The sequence below is a fragment of the Lichenostomus cassidix genome, chromosome 9 (genome assembly GCF_008360975.1).
Source record: "Lichenostomus cassidix isolate B80296 chromosome 9, HeHo_3.0, whole genome shotgun sequence".
NCBI lineage: Eukaryota > Metazoa > Chordata > Aves > Passeriformes > Meliphagidae > Lichenostomus > Lichenostomus cassidix.
In genome coordinates this window covers 9834918-9861421 of record NC_139490.1, presented here as the reverse complement: position 1 = coordinate 9861421, position 26504 = coordinate 9834918, and the positions used below count along the sequence as shown (strand labels likewise).

At 44.3% G+C, this 26504-nt stretch overlaps 1 long non-coding RNA gene across 1 annotated transcript in view; it reads right to left on the bottom strand.

The window, feature by feature from the left end:
* Positions 1 to 2570: 2570 nt before the first annotated feature.
* Positions 2571 to 26504, bottom strand: part of LOC146433249 (uncharacterized) — a 46328-nt gene continuing 22394 nt past the window's right edge. The window contains exons 3-5 of the long non-coding RNA XR_014854024.1: positions 9454 to 9608; positions 5100 to 5322; positions 2571 to 4998 (exon numbers count right to left, since the gene is read on the bottom strand). This is a non-coding gene — a long non-coding RNA (uncharacterized LOC146433249). The remainder of the gene's footprint in view (positions 4999 to 5099; positions 5323 to 9453; positions 9609 to 26504) is intronic.

Sequence of the window (26504 nt, the reverse complement as noted above, 5' to 3'; positions counted from 1 at the left end):
CTTTTTTTCTAATGAATTTTGATAAAATTAACACAAAGAATTGGTAAAGAAGTTGGATAATTTCGTTAACAATCCTCACTCTCCGGGTAATTTCGTTAACAATCCTCACTTTCCAGGTCTCAGCTTAGTGGGGGGGAAAAGAGCAAACTTCTAGTATCTCATCAGAATGAAGTGATATAATTAAAGCAGAAGCCCCTAGACTTTGTATTTTACACCATCTGGTATCTTGCTCAGTATCTCACCAATGGTAAATGTCTCATGTCCAGATTTTAGCGCTCAAATCATGAGTGGTTTACAGGAAGGGAATCACTTAAATACTTTATGGAGCCTACAATGAATAAACAAAGTACCCCAGTCTTAAAAGACATGCTTGTGGTTACAAATATTTTGGGGGACATTTTTGCATAGGCTCTGACCTCCCCGTTGAGAATCAAAGTGAAAATATTGAATGTACTAAGCAGATGTCTTCTCCTAGTAACAGCAAGATGAGCAGAGACAGCTGGTTAGAACAACAACAACAAAAACACATCATCATTCCTGCTTTGGCTCCAGAAAATCTTGGATTTGTTGTCATGGAAGAAAGCTATGTATGTAAGAAGCCAAGAAAGAGACAAATATTATTGGATCGGTAGCATTTTAGTGAATGTGCTGGAAATAAGTAGGAAGAAAAACTGGATCCACTTCATTGTTTATTAAAAGAATGCCTCCTCTTATTTCCACAGAGACCTATAGCCTATACAGTCATTAACACATTTGCAAGATATGTATTTTAAATATGTTGTTTCACTCGTCAATCTTACGGGCTCTTCTGCTAAAGTAAATAGAGTTACAGCACACAGAAATGTATACAACCACAAAAATATTATTTCTGCAAGCTAAAAATGCCAACTGTGGATTTTGCCTGGAACTCCTTCAATCAGGCAACATGGGTGTAGTGCAAAGACACCTAGAGAGATCTTAAATATTAGGAAGGGAGAAGATGAGAAAATTAGATTCCCCCAGTGAAACACAGGATAAATATTTCACAATGCAAAAAAAAAAAAAAGAAAGAAAGAAAGAAAGAAAGAAAGAAAGAAAGAAAGAAAGAAAGAAAGAAAGAGAAAGAAAGAAAGAGTAAACCAAAATTTAAATATGAAGAGCTATTTTGTATGAAAATCAGTCTGAGCTGTGATGAACAACAGATCCAAGCTGAGTTTTTTGGCAAGACTGCAAAATAAGCCAGTGACCCTCCCTGCTCAGAGGTAGCACACTCTCTCTTGGTAGTTTTCATCTGAACAAAACTTGATTTCTGTGCTTGACCCCTGGACATTTCCATTTCCCTTTCTGAGCCTTTGGGCAGACTTGAGCAAAGAACGAGATTGATGAGAAGAGTTTAAGAAATCAAAAGCTGTGCAGTTGGTAATGCCAAAGACAAGTAACTTGAGGTGGATATTCCCAGAGGACTAGATAGCCCAAATCCCATAGTGCCATCAGACAGTGCCCTGTGCAACAGCAAAGCTCTGGATTTGCTAGCTCAGGAGGTGTCCTCCATGGAGTGCTTCAAAGCACCTATCTGTCTCCTACAGAGGTCCTAAATAATTTAAAGCCTTGAAGAAGCAAGACATTAATTTGGTTTATACTTTGGTTATATACAAAGAAAATTATGTAAAGAAAACTATTTACTTTGGAAAACAACTGTCTTGAGAATTGAGAGGTGTGACCAATCTGACAGACCAGCTTGTAAACACAGGGCAATGAAGTCAAAAGGAGAGGACATGGCTGCTGGGTCTCCAGTTCCTGATTGCCAGCTTTGCCCATTCTCCACTAGGTGGTTAGGCAGTAACAGTTTTCAAAAGTAAATAGTTTTCTTTACATTATTTTCTATGCAGAAAACCAGGGTTAAGTATGCAGCTCTGCAACAGAACAGATGTGGGACTTGGGAAAAGTTGGAGCTTGAACTGAGCAGGAAAAGCTTCCACCATTTGCCAATATCTTGGAGAGTCTGGAATCTTTCCCATCTCTACTGTGACAAAAACAGGACTTCTCAACATTTTGGAGGACTTTCTCCCTTGTAATAAAGGACAAAAAGCATGCAATGAAAAACAAACCACAGTGCCAGAAGTGACTGAGAATCAGTTTTGCCTGTTTTAATTCCCCATCTTGCCAGCCTCAGCTCCAAGACCTGACCTACAGACTCCCAGCCAGCCCAGGAATAACTATGCCACAACGAAGGACCATTTTGGTCAGAAATTCCATGCTGACTCCAAGAAAACATTTCCTAGAGTATCTTGCTAAAATGGATGCACTCCTACATACACAACATGAAAGGATTCATGTCTGACAAATAAACATTTCTTAATGAGAAACATTTGTCCAACATGTTTCTCCCCAGTAGTCTGGAGCTTTGTGCCTCAGTGCACCATCTATAAAAGGAGACAACAGCTCTTCCTAGCCTCTGGAAGATCACACCTGGCTATGAAAGTGATGGACTTCCTACCTCCATTAGTTAACCTAAGAACCCCATGTACCTTATTGCACATAAGTACAGACTGACTTGAGAATTTTTATAGACCCATTGCATAGACTGACTTGAGAATTTTTATAGACCCATTGCAACCCATGTGTTTGACCTTGACCAAGAGCATCTCTGCCCACAGGCCACTCCATTTGTCCCATCCCACTCGGGGACACAGAGGCAATGCAGGGCATCTCAGTAACCCTTGGCTCAGCCATCCCCGAATGCGCATTCCCTCACACCATGAAAAATTTGGATCACCAAGGAGAGAGCCCAGCACTGCTGCCAGTGAGGTGACAGATCCCTGGCACTAGAGCTGGGCTCAAACTGCTCATGAGCTGCTTGTGGCTGGAGAGGAATGTCTGCAGAGAGCTAAACCAGATTGCTCATAGATCTCTTCCAAATTGCTTGTCTCTAATCTATTGGACAAGTTGAGAGTAAACGTGCGCTGGAAGCACCATCTTCCCTTCGGAGTAATAACCTGAGAACACTGAGTTTGTGGCTGCAGTGGAGAAACCTTAGGATCTCACTGGTGCCTTGGCAAGTCCTTAAGGTGTCAGAGCTACCTGTGTGTATTCTGTCCCATCTCTCAGAACACTACAAGTGTCTGGTTTATGCTATAGACACACCACAGCCACCACAGCTCCAGGAATGTGGTAATGTTCCCAGCAAGGGCTGGCTGAGGTTGTGAGCCTGAAGCAATACGCTTACAAATACCTGATCTGCACCAAGCTTTTAGAAAGAGTCAAATGGCTTCAAAGCTTCAGGAAATCTGACATTTTGGTGTCACCTGTGTTTCTTAGTCCATGCCTACTGCAGGGAAAAGAGAGGAAAAAAATTCAGTTGGTATTTGCACTGTCCTGCCTACATTTCAGCCACAAGGTTCCAGCATTAGCAGAACTTCTGGAGGCCCATCTCACGTGTTCACCCCTCCTGAGCATAGACTGAAAAATGGCACTTTTACCCACTATAAAATCAAAAGCTGGCTACACCCATGTGTCAGCTGTTTACCACCCTGTGTTTCCTCCCTTTGGGCAGCTGATCAAGGATAATGACCTATATCCGTGAAGCACTTGTTTTATTTAGCATTACAGAGAAGGAGGGTTTAAGGCAACAAGCAACCTAATTATATAACCTTTCCCACCCTATCTTATTACAGAGAGATCAGCTTCCATCTTCACTTGTGGAAACACGGCAGCTCAACACTTTGAATGTCCATGACTTTATCTGGGCTGTTTCCTGGTCTGCCTTTGTCCTTAGAAGAATGGTTCCAGTGCCTTTCAGTTAAGATCTTTCAATCATTCATTACATTCAGGTAGGAACAACAACTTTCTCAGCCTTGCTTTAGCCACATCAATGCTGCTCCAGAGATTCCTGGATGATGTGGCCATTCTGCACACATGGTAGGAAGGCACTGAAGGAGAAGCTGACTATCCAGGTAGCATCTGAGAGCACCCAGAGCAGTACACCTGTTGACACTATTGGTGTTGAGCACCAGCTGCAGGCTCTGCACAGGGATCTGGGCTGGTGATACACACCCTGCATCAAGCCTCACCCCATGATGAGACAGGCAGGCAAACGAGAAAATTGGGCCCTGGCCTCTTCCTGTGATTAGGTCATTATAATGGGTAAATATTTTCCTAGATAGAGAGCTGAGATAAAAGACTTCTGATGTCTGAAATGGAGTTTGAACAAGACTCAGAAGGACTATCCCTACCTTGTAGTTCTTTATAATATGCTTTTACCAAATAAATGCCTTTTCCCTGCAAATACCCAGGAAATTATAGGGAATTTGTTATTAGCTAATGATGAAAATTTCACAAAATAAATTTTTCATTGAATAGCAAGAACAGCATCTAGTCTACAGTCAAACTTTTCACCAGTAAATATATAGAATTGATTTAGTGACAGGTACCAAGGGTTATACTCAGTGATCATCACAGCTCTACACCTATCAGTCTAAATATTTACAAAGGAGTAGAGAAAAGTAAGTGGTAGAGACAGAGTCCCAGAGATTGGCTTAGAGATGTCTATTTAATAAGAGCCTGTTTCTGCAGAGAAAAATGATTGTGATTGTTTTTTAATTAAAATGTTCTCGTGCTATAGCAGTGTTCTCGTGCTATAGCAAATAGTGATTATTCATTCTCTATGCCTTTACTTTGCATTATTCATGATTTTGTGACCTCTGCTCTATCCTCTTCCTTGGTGCTCCATTCTCACCCAGAATTTTCTCGGAGTTAGGGATCTTTTGTATCAGATAAGCTGGTTTATAAGGTAGTCCTTGAGGAACAAGTCTCACTTAAATCTCACATAATATCCAAGAATGTTCTCCAGTGTTTGACCTCTTTGTGGATGAAACAATACTCTTCAGACACAGTAACCTTGGTGTTTCAAAGTTGTAACCAGCACCTGTGGAGTTTTCAAGCAAATAGGCTCAGCGTTCCTTGGCGCACTCTTCCTCACTGCTCCCATGTTTAACTGCTTTGTAATTATCCTTGTTAAACCTGCAGTGGGATTACACATGGGGGGAAGAAAAATAATTTTAAAAACCGAATTTCAGAACAGGAGGGGATTTATGGGAGCTGCACGGCAAAGAAAAACCCACCTTTCCTTCTTTCTTTCTTCATTGTTGTGTTTGGAAGGCAGCCACCGAAGTTTCCGTGTCATAACACAGGGATTTGTAAATAGAACAAAGAGCTTCCTCACACCGAGGCACATTATATAACCCAGCACCGTCACCGCGCGTCTTCGCAGGCAGTTCCCTTGAACTTTGCATCTCGCTCCTCCTGAGAACAGTCCTCCATGCCAGCTTGAACAGATGTGGTTTCCTTTAGGAAGGGTTTTCTGTTAGGGTCATTCTGACTTCCCTTTCAGAGTTTTCCAGTGTGCTCTTTGCTCAAGGGATTACTGTGGTGGACACAACCACATGTGCTACTGTTAAGCTTCTCCTCACCTGCTGGCTGAGCTGAGTGAGTGCCGAAATCTCTGTTCCACAGAAAAATCTGACATTTCATGTTTTTCTGAATCAAACCGGAAAGCTGCAATTTCCTGTGAACCCAAATTCTGAGAAACACTTCAGAAAGTGCAAAATGGCCTCAGTGCAGCCTTTTGTTTGGGTGTTACCTACAGGTTTTTATTAGACTTAAGCTAACTTCAAATACGTCATGTTCCAAGTGGTCCCAAATGCAACTGGGCAGCACCCACTGTTCCCAAAGTCACTCAGGGAGCCACAGGATCTGCTGAGAGTGCTTTTCCAGAGAGAGGTAACACAGAGCCAGGTGTGGCTTTGTCTCACCCCATGTATTATTCTAGTATTGCCACTGCTTCAATTTCACCAGTGCATTCACAGACTTCAAGCTTACAAGCATTTTAATTTTTATTTTCCAGGTTCACTGAAAGAAAAGGCTTTTACAGTATATCACTGAGGATGTAACTCAATAGATTGTGTAACCCCGGCATGATATTTCCAACATATTGAGTGCATATTCTATGGCGCTGATTTAAAAGAGTACAGCTTTAAGAAATTTTAACTAAATCAAAGCATAAGGCTGTGCAGACCCTCTTATTTTAGGATCAATAGAGCTGTTTTTTTCAGCTCTGGTTTGTTAGAAGACTTTTGTTAATAAGCAAGGATAAGACATTCTACAGCTGATGTAGATCACCAAATGCAAAAGTTCACACTGGTTAAACTAGGGTGGTATAAGCTCGTGTGAAGGCAGCTTTGAAGCTGCAACAACACAGTGGGAAAATCAGCCCTGCCCTGTGAACAAGTGAGAAAAAACAAACAAAGAAAACAGTGGAGCAAAAGCTGGTGCTAGCTTTTCACGCAAAAGAAAATTTAAAAAAAAAGAAAGAAGAAAGAAAGAAAAAAAAAGAGATGGAGGAAGGAACAGAACGAAAGACCAAAATCTCATCAGACTCAAGATCAATGTAACTCCCACATTGCAACAGTTTGCAGGTCTAATAGACACAAAGCTATTCCTTCACCCAAAAGCCAAACATGAAAGTCACGGAAACCCATCATGCCAATTCTGTGGCTGCTTTCCGGAGCAGAATCTCTTTAAATGTCAATGTTCCCTTTGTTCTGTGCACCCTTTATAACGAGTCTATCATCTGTTTGGTAAAAGATCCAGTGAAATGTGTAATAAGGTTATCTCACCATCTCTCTCTATTGTAAAGCCATATCTCCTCTTCCACTCATTAATTATTGTCTTCCATTTCCTGTGTCAGATGTGAATAAGAAAATAGGGACTCTAGGCTTACAAGCTTAGCAACTTACCATATATTAGCTGAGCTGTGGTAACTCTCCATGTGCTCCCTCTTAGCCCGTAATAAACAAAGCCAGTTTGACTTTGGTGCACACAGGCCTGCAGTCGATGCAGTTTGGATTAACCTCCTTTTATTGTCAGCTAAGCTGACAGTGATAGTGGCCATGGCTCAGTTGATGTTCAGTCCTCACACTGCAAGACTTTGCCTTTAAATCCTGGGAGCAGAGCTCTACCAATATAACTATCTGGAAAGCTACAATGATTTATGTGCTGTCAACATACACTAAGAGAAAAAAAAGGACAAAAAAGCAGCACAGTTACATGATTATCAGCCAATGCCCCTTGGTTTGCAGTTTTTCAAGCATGAACTGCTCAAACTTTGGATCAAGAAGTGAAGCAATATGTTTCTGAAGTGCAAACAGGGAAAAGTTATATGAGTCTTCTAGCAATTTCAGGCAAATATATCACAGGAGCAGCATGCTTAGCCTTTTTACTGTGCATCTGTCTGAGGTTTCCAGTAAGATTTCCCTGATATATAGTAAGAGTCAAAACTCTAATCTCTTTTAGCTCTTTTTTATTGTCTCTGCAGCACTAACTTTGAAAAATGGCCTTGTCCCCAAAGAACTGCACACAGTCCATGTAGGGAAGCTGTTAAAATAAATGCTTTACGTAAAAAATATTGCAGACTAACTCGGCTCTGAGGGTTTTAGAGCTACAACATATAGATATAAACCAGAGCAGCTGAAGTATGAATGGAGGTCATACTCCAGTAGAGAAGAAGGGAAGTCCCCTGTCTGGCAGTTGTTGCACATGATCTCTGAAATCAACAATTCCTGCTCTTCTTTCTCAGGGCTGCAGCGTTTTAATAAATGACTATTCTCATGTTAATGTCCTTCTACCTTCCTCCTCGCTGACCTCAACACACACCATGCTGATTCATAAAGTTTCTTTTTTCACTGGATTTGAGTGCTTTCTGGAGACCTTATTTGTGCTGTTCTGCCTGCAAGACATCTGGCTGATTTATAGAGACTAAGACACAGAAGAGCAGAGTGTTGGCCGCCGTACCTGAATATTGTATTTCCTACACATTATGTTCCTATCTCTGCCCATGCCGTGGTCTGATTTTTGATAGTCTTTGTGTTGTTCAAAGAAGAGAGCAAACTTTCTGCCTCTCAGAAAAGCTTCTGAGATCCTCAGGAATAAAAATACACTTTTCCACCTGTATTCCCCACAAAGCAGTGATATCTGTCTAGACACTGACTGGGGAAATTCAGGCAAGGGATAATGTGCAAATGAGAACATGATTCAGTGGTGTGAAAAAAACAGACAAATACCAGGTGCCTCAAAGGCTGAATCACAAACAAGATGGTGAAAAAAATCTAAGAATGCAATAGTTGATGGAGGAGCTTGACTTGGCATTTGTTTATTCCCACAGGATATGCAGATTCCACCCTTGTGACATCACTGCATCATCTCGCCTCATCAATGCCTCATGACACAACCCCTCTCTGTAGCACTGAGTCAGCACCACTGTGTGATCTCCTCTCGCCATGCAAGATGGGGTGAATGGCTGTCCATAATGGTGAAAGCAATGAGGGACTTCTAAATAGGTCCCCAAAGGGATTGAAAAACTCATGGTCATCTTATAAGCACTCCTCCCAGGAACTAACATGGGCTCAGAAAAATTTACTGTTAAGTAACACAGCAGTGTGCTATGGTAGTGCTCCCACAGAAGAAGGAACAGTAATTCCTACTGTGTGTTGAAATGAAGGAGCAAGAAACCCTTGCAGTTCATTCCTGGAGCTCCAAAAGAAGCTGCAAAGTATGTTTTCCCTGTAACCAATAGACGCAGGCTGATTCTGTCTGCTGTGCTCTTCTAGAGGCCTGGACTGAGAGAAAATTCTTAAAGTGTCCCTGAAAGTGTCCGAGGCCAGGTTGGATGGGGCCCTGTGTAGCCTGGCCCTGCACATGGAGCAGGGTTTGGAACTAGTGGATCTTTAAGGTCCCTCGTAACCCAAACTATTCTGTGATTCTGTGAAAGCATCACACACACGGAGTACTAACCCTCCTCTCTCCCAAGCAAACAAAAGCTGTTTTCTATTTTAGAAAAAAGACAGAACAAAACAATCAAATGGAAAGAATCTGAAATATTCATACAATGTTTGACTTAGAAGAGGCAATGTAAAGAGTAGCTTTACATTAGAAGAAACTCAGCCACAGGAAAAAAATATTGGGCCACTACCCCGAAGTCTGATCTTAAACAGTCCTTTGAGTCTCTAAACACAACCCTGAAAACATCCTGTGCTGCACCTCAGTGTGTCATTCTATACAATAGGGCCAGGTTTTCTTCCTGGAAAACCAGGTCCAGAGGCCAGGAGGCTCTTGTTGTATTTGCACATACTGGTCCCTTTTGTTGGGGGATTTAGGTCACAAGAGCGTAGGAAAGGCAGCCCTGAATCACCTGGCTCTTGCACGTGTTGCTTGCACGTTGTGCAAAGGTTTCTGAACTCAACCTCCTTTCAAGACACACCCTTTGTTTGTTACTTTCTCTTAGGGCTTTTTCGCAACCCCATCCACTGCCAACACAAACAAGGTTGCAACATCTTCCCCCTCCAGTCTGTCTTCCTCTGCTCCGCTCTAAATGTCAACCAGCCACATAGCGCTGCTCACTTGCTTAATTGGGCAAAATACCTGCCGTGGCAGCCCTGTGCCTTGACTGCCTCCGGGAGAAAGTTTCTTGGGAATGGTAGGTGACAGAACCTGCAAGTTGGTCTTAGTCACGTTGATAGCAGGAGTCTTGCGCAGGTAGGACACGCAGTTGGCCTTGCTGAGCAGCCATCCAGCATCTGTAAGACACCAGGGGAGGTTAAGAAGAGTAATTATCAGGGATCATAGTGGCTGCTAGAAGTTCTTTCTGCAATTGCTCTGCTTTCTACTTCATTGCAGTGTGTACTCTGTGCATTGAGAGCAGGGGAGAGAAGTTGCTGCCATTTGAATGGCATTTGTTGGTGTGAAACAAATTGTGGGACCTGATTCCACTCCTAATATTTCGGATAACTAGAGTAGATCCCTTCTAACTAAAGGGATACCACAACAAACACTCTGTGAGTAAGTCTATAAGCAAGTAGAAAACACAGGCACACTGGAGACCCTCTTAACTCCCAAATCTTGTCTGCACTAGAAAGTAGATACATAATGCACTGCACAGAGGATATCTAGCAAGCCCAGGAAAACGGAGAGTGCCTGGTGCCCACACTCAGCCCCTTCACACAACCATTACAGCTGAGAGATCAGCACAGCTGCCCCAGGACTCCCCACAGACAGTGAAATACACGTCTGCCTCTGTCTGCGTTTTTGGCATGGCCTCCTGCTCGCTCAGATAGAGCTGTTCTGTGCGTGGGATGGGACAACATCCTGTTCTCCTCCAGCCTGATGGGCACACTGTGCCGGACTGTCATTAGCCACCCGAGCCCCTACCCAGCCTGGCACGCCAGGAGCTGGACTGTGGGCGGTGCTGCTCACCGGCTGGAGGCGGCTGCTTTTATCAGCAACCTTGATCAGGGGGATTTTCTCTTATTTCATTCTCAAGCTTCCTTCAGCCCTGGATTTGCATAAGATCCTGGGTTAGGACTAATCTGATCCCAGGCTGGGAACATTGCATCAGGCCCAGTGAATCCTCCATGCCAAACTGTCTCTTGTCGGGGTGTGTTGGCACTGGAAAACAGAACCGCGCAGGGACAAATGGCAGCTTGAATTTTCCTTAGTAATAGGAGGTGCCCGGCTTTGTATCTCATTTAAACTCCCGTGCTATGTGGCAACTCCCAGTCAAGTCTCTGTTTGTTTACAGCCCTTGTAGCCAGGTGCTTTCCATGTTCACTCCAGGCTGCTGAAACGAGAAGCATGTCCAGCCTCCAGAGCTCGCCAGCAGCTAGTGAATAATAAGAGCACATTGTCCTTGGTGGCAGGAGGGAGCACCTTGCTTTATCTGTGCATTCCCTGGCAAGCAGCAGGGGTGGAGAAAGAGACATGTCTCACTGCATAGGTGAGAGAATGAATTCAAGTCTCAGAATGTAAATAAGTGTGTGGCCATTCAGTTGGGGGAGTTGGAGATAAAAGATTGCAACTGTGGCCATGACACCTTCAGAAAGGTTGTTTGCTACAGGCATGTGGCTGATTGGCTTTTCTACATCCCACTGGATTAAATTCCTGAACATACTTGGGAAAGTGCTGACCTACTGTAACACATCGATTATCTCGCTGCAATATTTTAAAATATATACTTCCTGCTAAAAATGGTGTGCTCCACTTACCAACTAGACTCAGTCTAGATCTGTCTCTGTCATTTCAGTGTCCAATCCCTGGCAAGTGGATTGGACAAATCATTCTACAAGCTCTGAAACTGAAGACAGAAAATGACCAGTGGAATAGTGCTGATTGGGTCAGAGGTGTCTGACCATGCAAAGGAATCAGCTCTCTGCTCCATGAGCTATCCTGCAGCTCACAGCTGGCACAAATGGGTACATCCTTGGCAGCTCAATCACTACTGTTCCGTTGGCTGGAAATGTTGTTTTCTCTGACATTAGAGTATACACAGGCTCAACCTAGATGCCTCATCATGAAACTAAATATGCAGTTGTAATGGTGGGCAAAAGCTCCAGTGTTTTGTTTTATTTGAGCAATGCTCAAAAGCCAAGAAATCCTGCTTAGAGCACAAAAGAGTATCCTGTACTTTGCCCACTTACAGGCAACACGGTGTTTCTGCCTCATACCAGAATGTCCATTCCCTAACACCACATTTATTGGAATGACAGGAAATTTAAAAAAAAAATTACCTTTTACTCTTAAGTGCCGAAATCTTTTGGTTCTGGTAGGGGCTTTGCCATCTTGTTACTGAGTTTTGCTTTCTGTAGGGCCTTCAGTAGGGACTTTACTCCATTGAGAAGTTTTCTGTTTCGTTTGGGGATGTTTTTGTCCTGATGACAATTTTGGGTCATGCCAAACCTCCACGTGAACACCTCAGTAACACAGCTGCAGCCCCACCTTTCTCCGAAAAAACACTGAGAGCATTCCTCCCCCTCACAGACAAAGACAGAGAGCTCTTTGCCCAGAACAACAGAGCCTTTCCTGGTGGCAAATACCTATTCCTGTAGTCACCCAAAGAAGACTTGGTGGTGACAAGTCTTTTCCTTTTCTTGTTCTTTCCACAGGGAAGAATATTGATTCCTACCCAAATTTTGTTTGCTTGATTTTTTTTTTTTGTTTTAGTTTTTTGGGTTTATGAAAAAGGCATCACCATGTAAAGGGTGTAAAATTGCTGCTGAACCCAGATGACGGTGGGAGGATGGCATTTTGCTGTTCCTTTTCCTGCAAAGCTGGCTCATGAAGCTGTGTCCCACACTGATGGCAGTGTGGCTTTGCAGTGTTGTGGACACTGAGCTGGCCCAGGTAGCTGGCCTGCCCCATACCACACACCCATGTACCACCAAGCAAATAAAGTAAATTAAGAGTTTGACAGTTAGTTTGACAGCTGTAGGGATTATAACTTTATATGATGATAAATAAATAGAGACTATTTATGAGTGCCTTCCCTCTGAGAATCAGGCTAATAGTAATTATACTTTTTTAAATCCCATTTATAAAGTCATCTACACTTAGGTAAATGGAGTCATAGAGATTTTTCTGTGGCATAAATACGAGGCAGAGTCCCAGCTCTCAGTCTTTACATCAGACTCCTTGGATGCCAACCTTCCTTCTCCACGAGGACAAAAAGAGAAACTGGCTCCAGAAAATATAGTCAGTATTTACATTTTATTGAACCACTAGACATTGCTGTTGGCCACATCATGACAACAGTGCAGCAAAGAGAGCCTTTCATTTGCCTGTGCTTGGCAGAAAGTGTCGTTCTTTGGTTACTCAGCTGAAGTTGACAAGTTGCCCGGTATTTTTATTATCAGGTTGTCAGCTCAATCTCACTACTGTCCTCTTAATTTATTATTTTGCATTTCAAAATCACAGGTGTGACTCATTGCACAGCCAGAGGTTATAATGAAGTATCCCACTCATCTTTTAGCTCACCCTTTGTTCAAGACAATGCAGATTGCGGAAGGTTTCTGAGGAGGTAAGAGGATTGCAAAAGAGTCGAAGACTCCTCTTTTATCTAACCTATGTGTGGGCAGTGAAACTGCCTGATATGAAACCAGTTGGGTGCAAAGGTGGGCAAGGAGGTTCATTTGTCATTATGTCGAGGGCTGAAACCAGAAGATACACAACAGCTGTCACTGAAGATAGGCACCCAAAGTTAAATCACCTCACCCCCAGGGGTGAGTCCAGAGAGACAATCCTAGGATAACATGCTTCTCCCAAGAGTTCCTCTATGAAATCCTGTTTCCAACAGGACAGGAGATTAAAACCAAGCAGGCATTTTTCAATTAAAAAAAATCTTATTCTCTGTATCTTATGATTTAAATTTGGAAGTGACTCTAAGTGTAATATAGAGTGTAATATAATATATTTGTATTCTTAATTACAAATAAGAATCCTGTGGTATTAGAGTTTTTGAAATAAAAATATATGTTTCTTGGCATAAAGTGATAAAGTCTCATCCATGTTTCTCCTAGGAGTATTTGGGAAGAAGAAAGAAGAAGCATCGTTCTATTGGAAAGAGTGTCTTGCTGCTGATTATGAAAATGATGTGGAAGTCATGGTCTGAATTAAATATTTTTCCATATTGGAAAATTGGTGGGAAAGCTTCCTGCTATCAACAGCTTATGTGAAGTAGAGGAAGAGATCCTTTTATCACAGAAGAAGAGTGTCAAAATCCAGAGCTATTCTGAATCAATTTGCTCTTTTAATTGTCTTGTACTCATGTCTGGCTCTGCAGCAGAAATGCTGAGCTCATGGTACATGAAAACAAACCACATAAACTTGAGGAGATACAAACATAATTTGTTCCTAAAAGAAGGAGCTCACAAAACTGCCCACCCCAGTGTCCTGGCAACTCATCTCCCTCCCCAGGGGGAAAGATGCATGTCCTCTGTCCAATACGAGTACCCTGGAGCAGTTACAGGCAATGGCAGAATTATTGGGGTACTTGGCTTTTTTATAAAAAAAAGCACATTAAACTGTGGCAATGCCAAGACTGTACCTGGTCTTCTCTGTCTCATTGCTGGGGGGAGGAACCGTGACTCTTAAGGCTGTCCACTGGCAGCCTTAGAGAAAACTACAGCAAGAGCACTGGTTCAGCTCTGCCATATCCAATTTCTGTCAAGTATAGAATAATAGCTATCCAGCGAGCTGGGACATGCTTCACCAGCATCAATAGAGCTGTGCTTCAGAGCATCCCTCGAGGTAGCAAAGAATTATCCCCATCTTATAAATGAGGTAACTCAGGCTCAGGGATTAAAGCCAGAATGTTCCAAACTGGCTGCCTACTGCTAGGTACCTACACCCATATTTACGCAACTCGTGGCCTGATTTTCAGAAGGGCAGGGCAATGAAAATTTTGGCCTGAGGGATTTGTTCACACACAGTTTACTGGTAACAACGCCCAGGATGGAAGCCTGGTCTCTGCTACCTGTCTTACACTTTAACCACTGAAAACATCTTTTCTGACACTAGCCAACATTTGGCCAAAGCTCCCAAGTGTCCCCATTCATCATGCAGAGGCTCAGAGTGAGCAATGCAGGCTGCCTGCCTACATGCTCTCAGCTAGAGACTTTTAAAGAGCAACAGCAGGAGAAAAACTGGTGAGATTTCTTTGCTTCCCTCTTGGCTCTTCAGAGCCAAGGCAGCTTTGCTTGGTTTGCAGTGCTTTGCAAGAACAGCACATCTGGAGTGTAAACCTCTGTTCTGCCTTACACATGGCATCATCTTTCCCCTCTGTCCCTTCACCATGTCCTGCCCAGGACACTGCAGCTGGCAGAGCACAGATCCAGTGCAGAATCAATAACAGACCTGTATGAGAAGGGACAAAACAGGCTTAATGGGTATCTGAACTGCTCAAAAGCACAAGAACCAGCAGGAGCAAGTTAATCCCAGTGCCCCCTCACATCTCTCTTGTGCTTTCTTTCTGTTTTTTAACTGAGCCTCAGAAAGAGCCTTGATTTATGGGAAACTCTTGATAAGCAAGAAAATGTAAAAGAACTACTCATATACTAACAACTAACAAAACCCAGGAGGCAGAGCACTTGCTGGCTGGCTACAATAGAGCTTTGCAAGTGTCCCTGCTAAAATCATCCCTGCTAGGGGCTAATGTGATGCTTGTCTTAGCTTGTTAGAGAGCCTCTCTGTCTTTAGACACGTACTTGAAAAACAATGCTGGTGGCTGGTTGCTACCTGAGGGAAGAAGGACAAAGGATCTCAGCTATCTCTGTGGAATGGTCACTGGTCAGGTCACCTCAAGCCTGACCTGCAATACCAAGTGCATGCTGCAAATCCATTGCTGTCAGCCCTTGTGCTTTGTCTCATCTATGGAGTCCCAGCCACCTCTGACCTCTTCTTTCCCTTCCTTCAGGCCATGTCCTGCTCACGAGGCTCCTGCTCAGCTGCTCTGTAGCTTCCCCCACCCGGAGGGAGGACAGGCGAGAGGAGGTGACAACCTTCAGCAGAGGTTAAGGCTGGAAAAGAAGGAAGTGTCAGCTCAATCAGGTCAGCTCAGCCAACCAACTGCTGCTGTAATCCCTCTGCCTCAGGTCCCTGCACTGTTCTGCTCATGCTCTGGATGCTGCTGTATGAGCAGCAACCTCTAACCTGTCTCCATGGTACTGTCAGCCTGCAGCATCCAGACAGGGAGATGGGGAAAAGGGGTAAAGAGGAAGCAGGTAATCATGAGAATCTCCCAGAACTGTTTCCAGATTCTCCTTTTGCAGTGTGTTTTGGGAATACTGATTTTGAGATGGACTTTACTCCTACTGAAGTTTGGAAGTCCAGACTTGGCACACCCTGATTTCTTCAGAAGAAGGCTGAGAGCTAGATCTGCATGAATTCTTATGCTGCTGCTCATCTTCATATTCACAGCAAACCCAAAAGCTTTGAGAAGCTAGCAGTGACATGGCCCCCAGTTCCTTCTGCCCAGGTCTGAGGTGCCTCTTTTGGGATGGGAGCAACTGAGTCTCACCAATCTGTCAGCAACCAGGAGGCAGCCAGGGAACAAATGCCTCCTATTCAATAGAAGTTGGTGCTGCACTTTATACAGCAGCTAGTGCATTATTCTGTGGTGAAAACAAACCCTATTCTTCTCTGCCAGATAAACACACTTTATCCTATAAAGAGCAGCATTTCTGACTGTTCAGCAGCAGCCAAACTCACGATGGGAAAAATAACAGGTGTTTGTAAGACACTCCCTGTTTATTCACAGTGCTTAAAATAATTGCTTAAAAAAATCCAGCAGAGATTTAATTTTCAATGCTCCCACATTTAAAAAAACAAAAACAAAAAAACCCCTAAGCTTGGCTCATGGTAGTTGAAGGCAATTCATTATGAAAGGGGTGTTCTTTCTGTTGTGGTACCAAAGAAACCTACTTATGAAAGCTCCTGAGGAGCAGAATAGTAGAACAAATTCTTGCCTAGAACCAACACTTCCCTGTGCTTTTCATCACACTCTCCAGGTGGAAGCTTTTATTACCAAAACATATAATTTTATTGTCAAAATGGGATGAGTGGGGATTAAGCTCCTCCATTCAGTGCCCATCACTGACCATCTCCAACATCGCCTTTTATAAGGCAACGACAGCCTTGGGCTGACTTATGCCCTTCCCTCTTGTTCTGGTGGTGGAACAGGAGGTAAGTGCACTGCTCCAGGGGGAAATGTAGGTCTCAGAGGCACAAATCTTTCTTCAATCACTGCTTGCTTCTCCGGGAAATCACTGGCAATGGCTCTTGATCAATAGACCTCTTTCCAGCGCAATGGGCTGACACAAGGTGCTGGCGGAAGATGACAGAGACTCTCTGTCTCCATCCACTCTCTCCATGCTTTCTTACAGTACAGATGGAGGACACCCCTGAGCCAGCCAGAGGGTGAGGGGACACTCAGTGCGTGGCTGCTGCCGGGGTTTGGTCCTAGGAGACCTTGTGGTAGTGAATGTGTCATGGAGAAAGTCCCTGCGGGAGCCACTCAAGAAAATATAGCATCATTCCTGAGGGCTGCAAGCTTCATGAGACAATGATTGTGGTGGTCCCCTGTCCTCAGGGCTTTCCCTTCCTACTCTCCTTGAGTCTGGCCTCCTGCAAGCTGTTGGGATGAATCACAGATGCCTGGTAGCTCCCTGGGAACCTGGAGAGAACCTGGAGCAATAGCAGCTCACCTAGCAGCATCCCAGTGCTGTCCTAACTCCCAGCTGCTGCTCCTGGTGGCTCCTGGGCTGCTGGCCAGGTCATGGATGGATGCAGCCACAGCCTACCCCCTTGCCCCCAACATGGGACTGAGACATCCTGACACTGGGAATAAAACACAGCCACATTTTAGTCTTTACTGTTCCCACAAAGGTACAGGAGGGGCCACACAACCCAAACCATCTCTCTGTGGGGGCTCACTTGTCTCTAAGCAGTGGACATGAGAGGCAGGCCAGATGGGGTTTGTGCAGAGCAGGGCTTGCAGAGGGGACAGGGCTCCCAGCGCTGCGGTTGTTATCCTTGTTTCGGCAGCATTCCCAGCTGAGACCAGGCTGTCATGGCACCGTCAGGCTTGTCACACACAGCAGCCTCTGGCCTGAGCAAAAGAGACAGATGAAAGCCAGCAAGAGAAACAGAGGCACAGGGGAGAGCAGGAATTTCCCGGCGGTCAGGCAAGAGAGCGGTGGTCGCTGCCGGCACAGTGTGGGTCAGTGTAGGGCTCGGCAAGGTGGCACTGCCCCACGGGATGTGACAGCAGCGTGCCCCACTGCACAGGGGCTCCTCAAAGAGCCACTGGGATGAGGCTCCCGAAAGGACATTCCCACAGGCAGAGAGGAGAAGATGAAAGAAGGCGGCTGCAGTGCGTAGCGGGGCAAGATGAAAGGGTTCAGAGGCCGGAGGAGCAGAGAGACGGGAGTGACTCAAAAAGCAGAGCCAGAGGCAGTGACGGCGGCCGTGCACAGAGCAGCGCTGGCGTTAGACACAAAGGAGCGCTGCAGCAAAGGCACAGGGTCTGAGAGAGCAGCCCAGAGATCAAACCCATCCTGAGCCCAGCGAGACTGAAAGTGTCTGAGCAACAAAGGATCTCACACTGCTCCAGCGCCGGCAGCTCGAGGCCTGTGGGGCAAGGCAGGGCTTTGTGCACACAAATGAAGTACAACCAAGTCCTCTGTAGTGTCTGCACTGGCTTGAGCAAAAAGCACAGAGATGGGAGGAATGGAATGAATAGGATAGGATAGGATAAGATAGGATAGGATAGGATAGGATAGGATAGGATAGAATAGAATAGAATAGAATAGAATAGAATAGAACAGAACAGAACAGAACAGAACAGAATAGAATAGAATAGAATAGAATAGAATAGAATATTAAAGGTTGGAGAGGACCTTTAAGATCATTGAGTCCAACCATTAACCTGACACTACCAGGTTCACCAATAAATCATGTCCCTAAGCACCACATCAATACATTTTGTGATCACTTTGAGGGACAGTGATTCCACCACATCCCTGGGCAGCCTGTTTCAATGTTTGACAACCCTTTCAGTGAAGAAATTTTTCTTGCTCTGCAATCTAAACCTCCCCTGGTGCAACTTCAAGCCATTGCCTCTTGACCTATCATTTGTTAACTGGGAGAAAAGATTGACTCCCAGCTGTCTACAATATCCAGTAGCTCTAGGGAGCAATAAGATCTCCCCCAAACTTCCTTTAATTCAGACCAAACAACCCCAGCTCCACCAGCTGCTCCTCATAAGACTTGTGAGCCAGTAAGACAAGTGCTTCTCCAATCAACACAAAGTAGCAAATGCCCTTTCTTAGGCAGGATCTTAGAGAAAAAAAATCAAGAAGCAAAGCTTGTATCTTTGCTTTGCTGCCCATCAGGCACCAAAACCCATGAAACCTTATCCAAGATAGTAAAACCTACACAAAGAAGTGGCCTTTTCAAGGCACCCAGTGCCTTTCAGCCCAGGATCTATCTGTCAGCATGCCCCTGGGGCAGATCTACGTGCCTGAATCTCCTTTGCCAGGCAGGCAGTCACCTCACCAGCCCTGTGCAGCATTTCATCTCCACTGGAGCGATACTGGTGACTCAGCTCTTCCCCTGCAAGGCACTGCGAGAGCCCTGCTCCGGAGAGGGGATTATAGCAGCAACCCAAGTGTAATAATGGTGTGGCTGAGCAGCAGGGATTTATGAGCAGGCAAAGAAAATGAGAATTATAGGTGTCCAGTCCCTATGACAGAACCACCATATATTTCCTCCAACAAAGCGTGTGACAACAGCTCCATAAATTCACATAGTAACAGAAGCGAGCGCCAGCTCATCATTGCAGCTATTTAAGGAGCCAAGTAGCACTCTGTGCTTATTGCAGAAGTTCACAGTTAGTTAAAAATAAGCATTAAAAAAGTCACTTTTGGGCCCTGGCTGAATAAGGTTTTTTATTTGTGATGCCCGGCGCTGTGTTCCGCCTCTTCTCCTTTTATGCCTACACAGACTCTCCTTGGCGGAATTTCATGTTAGGCACTGTCAGCTTCCTTCTGAAGGAGCTTAACATAGGATGTGCCATAATCAATTGTAAAACTTAGCAGTGAGTATGAAATACTTGATCCTTTTCACTACCTGCAGATCTGAAATGTGCTTTAAAAATTCTTTAGCTCTAACCCATTAAATATCTAAGGAGAGCTTCCCTGAGATGTAATTGCTGAAGAGAATAACCCCGATATCCACAACATGCTGAATAGGTTTTTTTAATGCTGTCTCATGATCAGATTATTTGCAGTACCTGTCAGCTAATGTGCTGTTTTCATTGCTAATTTAACACTTCTTCCTAAAGGGAGAAGGGGGAGAGGGTGAAAAGAACTCTTCACAGTGAACTGGCAATCAAAAAATAGCTGTGTGTTTTGTTGTCACTTCTGCTACTCTCTTTTCTGACATATAAAGAGAAGCTCACTTTAAAATTACTAACTCCCCTTTAAACATGAGAAATATCAAGTTTCTCTGAATCCCATGGCTTTTATTCTTTCTTCTTGAAGCTTTGGGCAAAGTTTGAAAGAGGCATCTCAGCTAGAAAGAAAAGTTGGAACTTTCTTAGGTTAAGGCTTAACTTCAGCAGTGATTGGAATGTAATATTCCTCTAAGAAAGAAATTTGGCATCTCAGTGAAAAACTGAAAGATAGGAAATGGAAATTAAGGCTTGCTGTCTGTGAAGTTGGAGTTCCAGGGCCCCATTCTCCTCCAGAGCCTGCTGTCCTGTTCAGATTTGGTTTCCCATACAGCACTGCCACGCCTACCCATTAATCCCCTTTTCTTGGGAGCCCTTCCTGCAGTCAGGACAGCAGGTTGGAAACCTGTCCTTGGAGTCTGATGAGGACTTGGTGTGTATGAACTAAAAATTTGCTGAGGCATATCCCATGACATTTTCCCAGGGTCAAAATTATTCAGATTAGCAAAGAGAGAGGAGATTCTTGTTTGGTTGGTTTAGTAAGAAGATGATGTTTTGTACAGAAATGACATAACTTTGGAGGAAAAAAAATAAGGTTACTCAAGAGCCAGGTTAAAAGAAAAGTGTTGAATGGAAAATTTTCAGCCAGCCCCACAGAGAAGCCTTCTTTATCTCCAGGTTTGGAAGAGGTGCTGCCCTGCTCTCTGCTGTGGCTGGTGTCACGTTGCACGCTCCTCCAAGGGCAGCAGATTGCTTATGCATTAGTTCTTTTGCATAATACCAGCAGTTATAGTGGGCTTGGGTGTTTGAGAGTTTTTTTTTACACACATTGTTTGCTGCTAACAAACTCAGGAAGGAAATTTACAGTCCTGAATGGGGAGTGAGGTCTGTGAGACGTCCCCAGTAGGACTGAGCTGCTGAACCTTGCGGTGACTCAGCCAGCACAGGAAACGTTTGTTCTGAGCTGCCCCATCTCCTGTCCCACTTGCTTCAAGCACGGGGTTTATAAACAGGTCACAGTAGTTTCTTTTAATTTTGCTTTGGGGTTTTTTTCTTTTTTTTTCTTGGAGTGTTTCATTGCTTTCTGTGCATGAGGTTATTTACTAGAAATAAATGATGTTAAATGGACAACGTGCTTGAGCAGAAAGCCTTGGGAAAGGGATCTTCAGCTTTTGTGGCACAGACTCTACTATTCTTGGTTGGATGCTGTCATACTGGTTAAGCTAAATTAAATGCCCTTGTTCTCTAACTCTGTCTACACCTTGGAGACCAAATATTGCACACAGAATTGGAGGGCTCCACATGAGGGAGCAGGGCTCAGAGAGAAGGGTGCAGCAAACGTGGAGGACAGAGAGAAAAAGCATAAATAAAGCATCAGGACCTGGGGTTTCATGCAGAGATCTCCATCTACATTCTATATTTCTATCTGACAGCAGCTCTTCCTGTTCAGCAAATTCACCCCACCTCATCGTTCCCAAAGCCGACATGTAACGAAACCAATTAAAATACTTGTTAACTTAAATAAATAAAGAAAGATGCTGTAGAAGATGTGACTGTTCAAAGCCTAGCAGCTTGTACTTGTGCATTTTTGCCTCCTCATTAATCTGTTTATGAAAAGGTTTTGATTAGTTCCACATATTCAGCCTCTAAAGTTAATACCTTAGTGGTCTAAAGTGTTTGTACCGAAGCTAACACTGTATTTTCTCTCTGCTGCAATAAACATGTAAATATGAACAGATTCATGCATGCAAACCATTTCCAAAATTGAGTTCAAGAGCACTTTACAAATAATGTTTAAAACACTGTTCTGGGAGACAGCACAGGGCACCTGTTAGTTTATTCTGGCCGGGCAGACTTCATACACCCATGTATTTCTCTGTGCATGTTTGTGTCTGGTACAGTGACTCACATATTTTTAATTATTACTCTATAAGATAATTTAAAAAATGCAGCAGTTCTGTACAGCTATTAACCCAGCCCCATAACCCAGCCCCTATCTGATCCTAGCCCCATTGCACTCGCACGATCCCAATCTGATTTCCGCTACGCGCTCCTCTCTGCGTGTTGCAGCACAGCTAAACTTTGTCTCAAATCAGGCTCCCACCTCTATCAACACTTCAGCTTGTGCTAAGCCCCATTCCCATGGCCAGGGTGGGTTGATTTGCATGGCGACATTTAAGTGCATGTATAAATATTTACAGAGTTTGAGGCATGGTCTGCCTAATTAGGTTTCCATAGCAATTAGTCCAATATCTTGATTAAGACCTGAGGCTGCTTTTATTATAATAAAAAAATAATACAAAGCTCATTATATTGAGATGATGAAACCAGAGCACTCTTACGAGAAGAGAGTAAATGTTGGCTCAGCAGCAGGGAATGGACTTAGCAAGGGCAGAATGATAAAGCAAATGAAGGTGATGTTCTGCAGTGTGGGGAAAGACTCTGCATCCAAAGACATAGGTTTAAGAGCTGCTGAGGAATTAGGCATTTTTGCTAACAGCAGCTATAGCCCTGCTTTTCCTGGATTTTACACCTGGTTTTTGTTGCTGTTTTTATCTAGCACTCTTGGAAAAATGGTGTTTGCTCACATGATAGAGAAATGCCTACAGCTTTGTCTTTATCTCAGAAATCTTTGAGCAATTTTCAATATTAGTAGAGAACCGGCACTGAAAGTGCAAAATACAGGGTCAGCAGAGCAGTAACTTCTTTGCTGAGAGAGCATTTTGTGTCTCAACAGTTACTAATATTATACATATTAATTACGGTGAGCAGCAATCCATGAAGTAATTACATCTACAGAGCAGTTGTGCTTCTGCTGTAGGTCTGCTGCAGCTGTAAGTAGAGAGGTCAGTGCTCCTGGCTGGTGGGACAGAGAGATGCACAGAAAAACTCCCAAACCTTTTCTCTCCATCCCATATAGGAGGGGCTGCCACTAACCCTGTGAAGCTCCAGCAACAAATTCTTGCTTTACAGATACTGACATCACTTCCACTGAAATCAGCCTTAAGCCAGCAGCTGACCAATGTTGAATATGCTTTGTCTTGTTTTATTATTTGGACATTCTTATTTTTCTTCCTGCTTCATTGGTTTTCCTTTTTTCACTTATGAAGTTTCAGTACAAACTAAAACAGAGCTATATCCTTTTATTAAGCTTTTTAAAAAAGGAAGATGCTTCAGAGTACTGTTAGATCCACAGCAAATCTAGATTAAGCAAAATGGCAGCTCATTAGCTTTCATGGACAGGCATTTAAAGTACTTAAGAGGGGACATAGAGCACTGCCCTTTACATTTACTTTGGCACTAATATCAGATTAGAAAGAGAAAGGTTATTAAGTAAAGGTAATTGTCTGCTTTGTAGAGGGAATCTTTCTGAGGTACAGCCCGAGGCACTAAACTTTAAGAAGGTTAATTGTCTCATGGTGGAAGTCAAGCTATTACTGTTATTATGGACAGTTAGGAAAAATTCAGCCTGACATCCAAAGTCCAATAACGAGTCTCAAAGATGGAGTCTATTGGCTGATAGCCACAGGCCTATAATTAGAAAAACTGGCATTGGGAAAATACGGATGAGCCAGTGGTGAGCCCTGTCTGTGCAGATGTGGTACAGCAGCTGGAGCCAGAAAGCAGCACAGGGGTGCTCTGACAGCAGCCAGGAGCTGAGCTTAGGAAAAGCCCCTGAGCTGCCTGAGTGGGGGATGCTCACAGGAGAGGTTCCTGAGGAGGACGTGATGCTGACCCCAAGTGAAGCCAGGCTGTTATTGCTCATTCTCATATGCAACAAAAGGAATCATTGGCCCTAAGAGTAGAGGTTTGCCTGGGAGTTAGATCTTGCAGCTGATTCCACCTTCTCAAAGAAGCTGATATTCTGTTCAAAGTACCCACAAAAAAATTAAAAGTTTTATTCTTCCTGGCTCTACTCATACCCATCCTTCACACCTTATTCAAGCCCCTTCAGTGCCACTATGTTCCCCCTTCCCAAATATTTTATGGGAAACAGCAGGAGCAAGAAGCTCAATCGTGCCAGGATATAACTCTGAAAAACATGCCAAGGGACAAGTCAAGGCTTCTTCTGCACCTCTCCTAAGCACAGGTGGGGAAGACTGAATATTTGGATGTACAAAAACCCCAAAATATCCATACATGTGATTCTGGCTCAGATTTACAAGCTGCTGGCAGAAACCTCAGCAGAAAGCCCACTGCAAACATCCCCAGGAATAATGTTTTCCTCCATTTACAAATATTTGATTTTGGTGGGGAGGTTTGAATAGCAAAACTCCATCTCCTGGACAGCAAAGTTCTGTCTCAGCAGCTTTCTGTCTCCTCTCCCTGGAGAGCCATTCATGTCCAGACCCAAAGGAGAGGTTCATTTTCCATCCCCCAACATTTCTATTGTATTTTCATCCCTGGACTGGGGATTTCTCTTGAGGTGCAGGAAAGCCTTTTCACCCATGAATCCACCTCTGTGCCACTCCAAGAATTGCCTTACTTGGATTTCAGCTCTCTAGCTCTGTGCAGGCAGGAGACGAGGATTTTCCATCACCACAGTTCTCATGTGCTGTACCAGGGAGGGACAGCTGTGACCTACACAGTGCTGGCAAAGATCTCTGGGATGTTTTACACTGTAAATCCCTTGCCTGTTCTGGAAGAAGACAACTATTTCTTCTGTGTTTGCATCAATATTTAAACACCTCAGCACATCCTGCTGACAGCTTAATGGTAAAAGTCAGCTTGGACATTTTCCTACCCCAAGCTGATTTTCATCTTCCAAAGTCCCCAGGAAACTGTTTCTTCACAGGAGCTGGTGGAAGCAGGGGTTGTCACCAACCACATTGCACAGATGGAAGCAACCAGGGTACACAAATGCAAGGAGCTTGTCCCCAAAACCTGTGGCACAGTGCAGAAATTGGATGTAGAGATACACTGCAACCTGAGGGTCCCAGGGCAGCCTTCTCTGCCAAAGAGGGCTGCAGCTCCAAAACCAGGGATCATAAGAAACTTTGGAGCTTTTAATGATAACCACACAAAAAAAACCAGACTAAAGTTAAAATATGAGTCATGCAGGTTAGATGGGAGGAACAGAGAGGCAGAGACTGATTTAGGACAATCTCCTGTTCCTCACTCAAGCACTCCAGTGAGCTGCTGGGAGTGTTTGCCCTCAAGACCCTGTTTTTGAACTGTCTGCCAATAGCTGGCCAAGGACAAGAGGAGGGTGTGCAAATGTGCTTCAGCAACATGAATTGATTTTTCCAGAGAGACATATTTCAAGTAATCCCACTGGACAGGGTAGGCCAGGTCAGTGGGATGGCTGTGCTCAGGGCCAAAGTCCTACAGTCCAGACTGGAGAAAGCATCTGGGACCCAAAACTCTGCACTTCCTCAGAAAGGAGGTTAGGTAGAAACAAAACACAGGGGAAAATGGGAGCAGAAGCTGACATGATCATATAGTCTAAGCAGGGAAAGAAGCTGTCCTGTGCTCCTTCAAAGCCTAACACAAAGATGACCCCTGAGCTGCACACTTCAGCTGTGAGGTGACGGATGGCAGGATAGAAACCACAGCATGACTTGATACAGCAGTTTTCTGGAGCACTGCAGCTTTCTCATGGTGCTCCCCAGGAATGAGGGCCAGTGCATGAGGTGAGGAGATCACTGCAGTCTCCTTTTCCCTTGTAATCCAGGGTGATGAAAGCCCAGGTCTCTGGACTTCAGTCTAACACCATATCCAGTAGACCATGATACCATTCCCCCTGCTCCTTCTCCTCAGGTGATGAATCTTCTCCCTGTCCCTACAACTGCTCTTCCAAGTCTGCTTCCCCTGCTGCTGACAGCTGCTCAGCCAGGACCTTCCATCCAGCTCAGGAGAATAAGGGCAGAATGAAGACACGAGTTGTAGGTAGCAGTTTCCTTGCAGCATTTTTCTGCTGCCAAGGAGGGAGAAAAGATGGCCCACGAGCCATGGAAGTTGGCAGAGTCCCCGTGAGGCCATTCTCTGCTGGCCAGCCCTGCCAATGTGCTGTAGAACAAGAACTGGCCAGGACCCACAAGGCAAACCTGCTGCTGATTGCAGGAGAGCTCCAGAAAGGTTAACACACTCTCCCCTTTTCACTCTGATGCCTCTGCAGCCCCTTCCTCCAGCCAGAGCTCCACTTAATAATTAATTGGAGAAATATGCCCCTAACCAAGCAGCAACCAGGACATTTAGATCCTCCTTAGAAAAGCTAAGTCTGTATTTCTGTAATGACTGGCAGCAGGAGATAGAAGGCATTTACAGAAGGAGGGTGGAGTGCTGTCGCCGCTGAATCAGGCTATCAACCTGTTCTTGCCAACCACTCCAGGGCTTGGTGCAGGGAATTTTTCATCCCTTCAGCATCTGCTTAGCTGAGCTGGTCACAAGGTGCAGGTAACACAGCAGTGGCATGGAGACATCAGGGAGCAGTCCTTTCCCAGAGAGACAGGACAGAGAAAGACCAAAGAGAGACATGGGAGGCCCAAGCAGAAAGTGAATCCCAGGTCAAGGCTCCACTCCTAACATTGTGCTTCTGTCCCTTGTCTTAGCAAGACCAGAACACCAAACCTTGTGAGATTTTAGCTCATGGAAAATCAAAAAATTTGGCTTCCAGATAATTCCCTTACCAGGAAAGCCATCAAAAAGGACCTCTTTTATCTCCTTAATGCTTTCACGTGCCATCCTGCTAGGC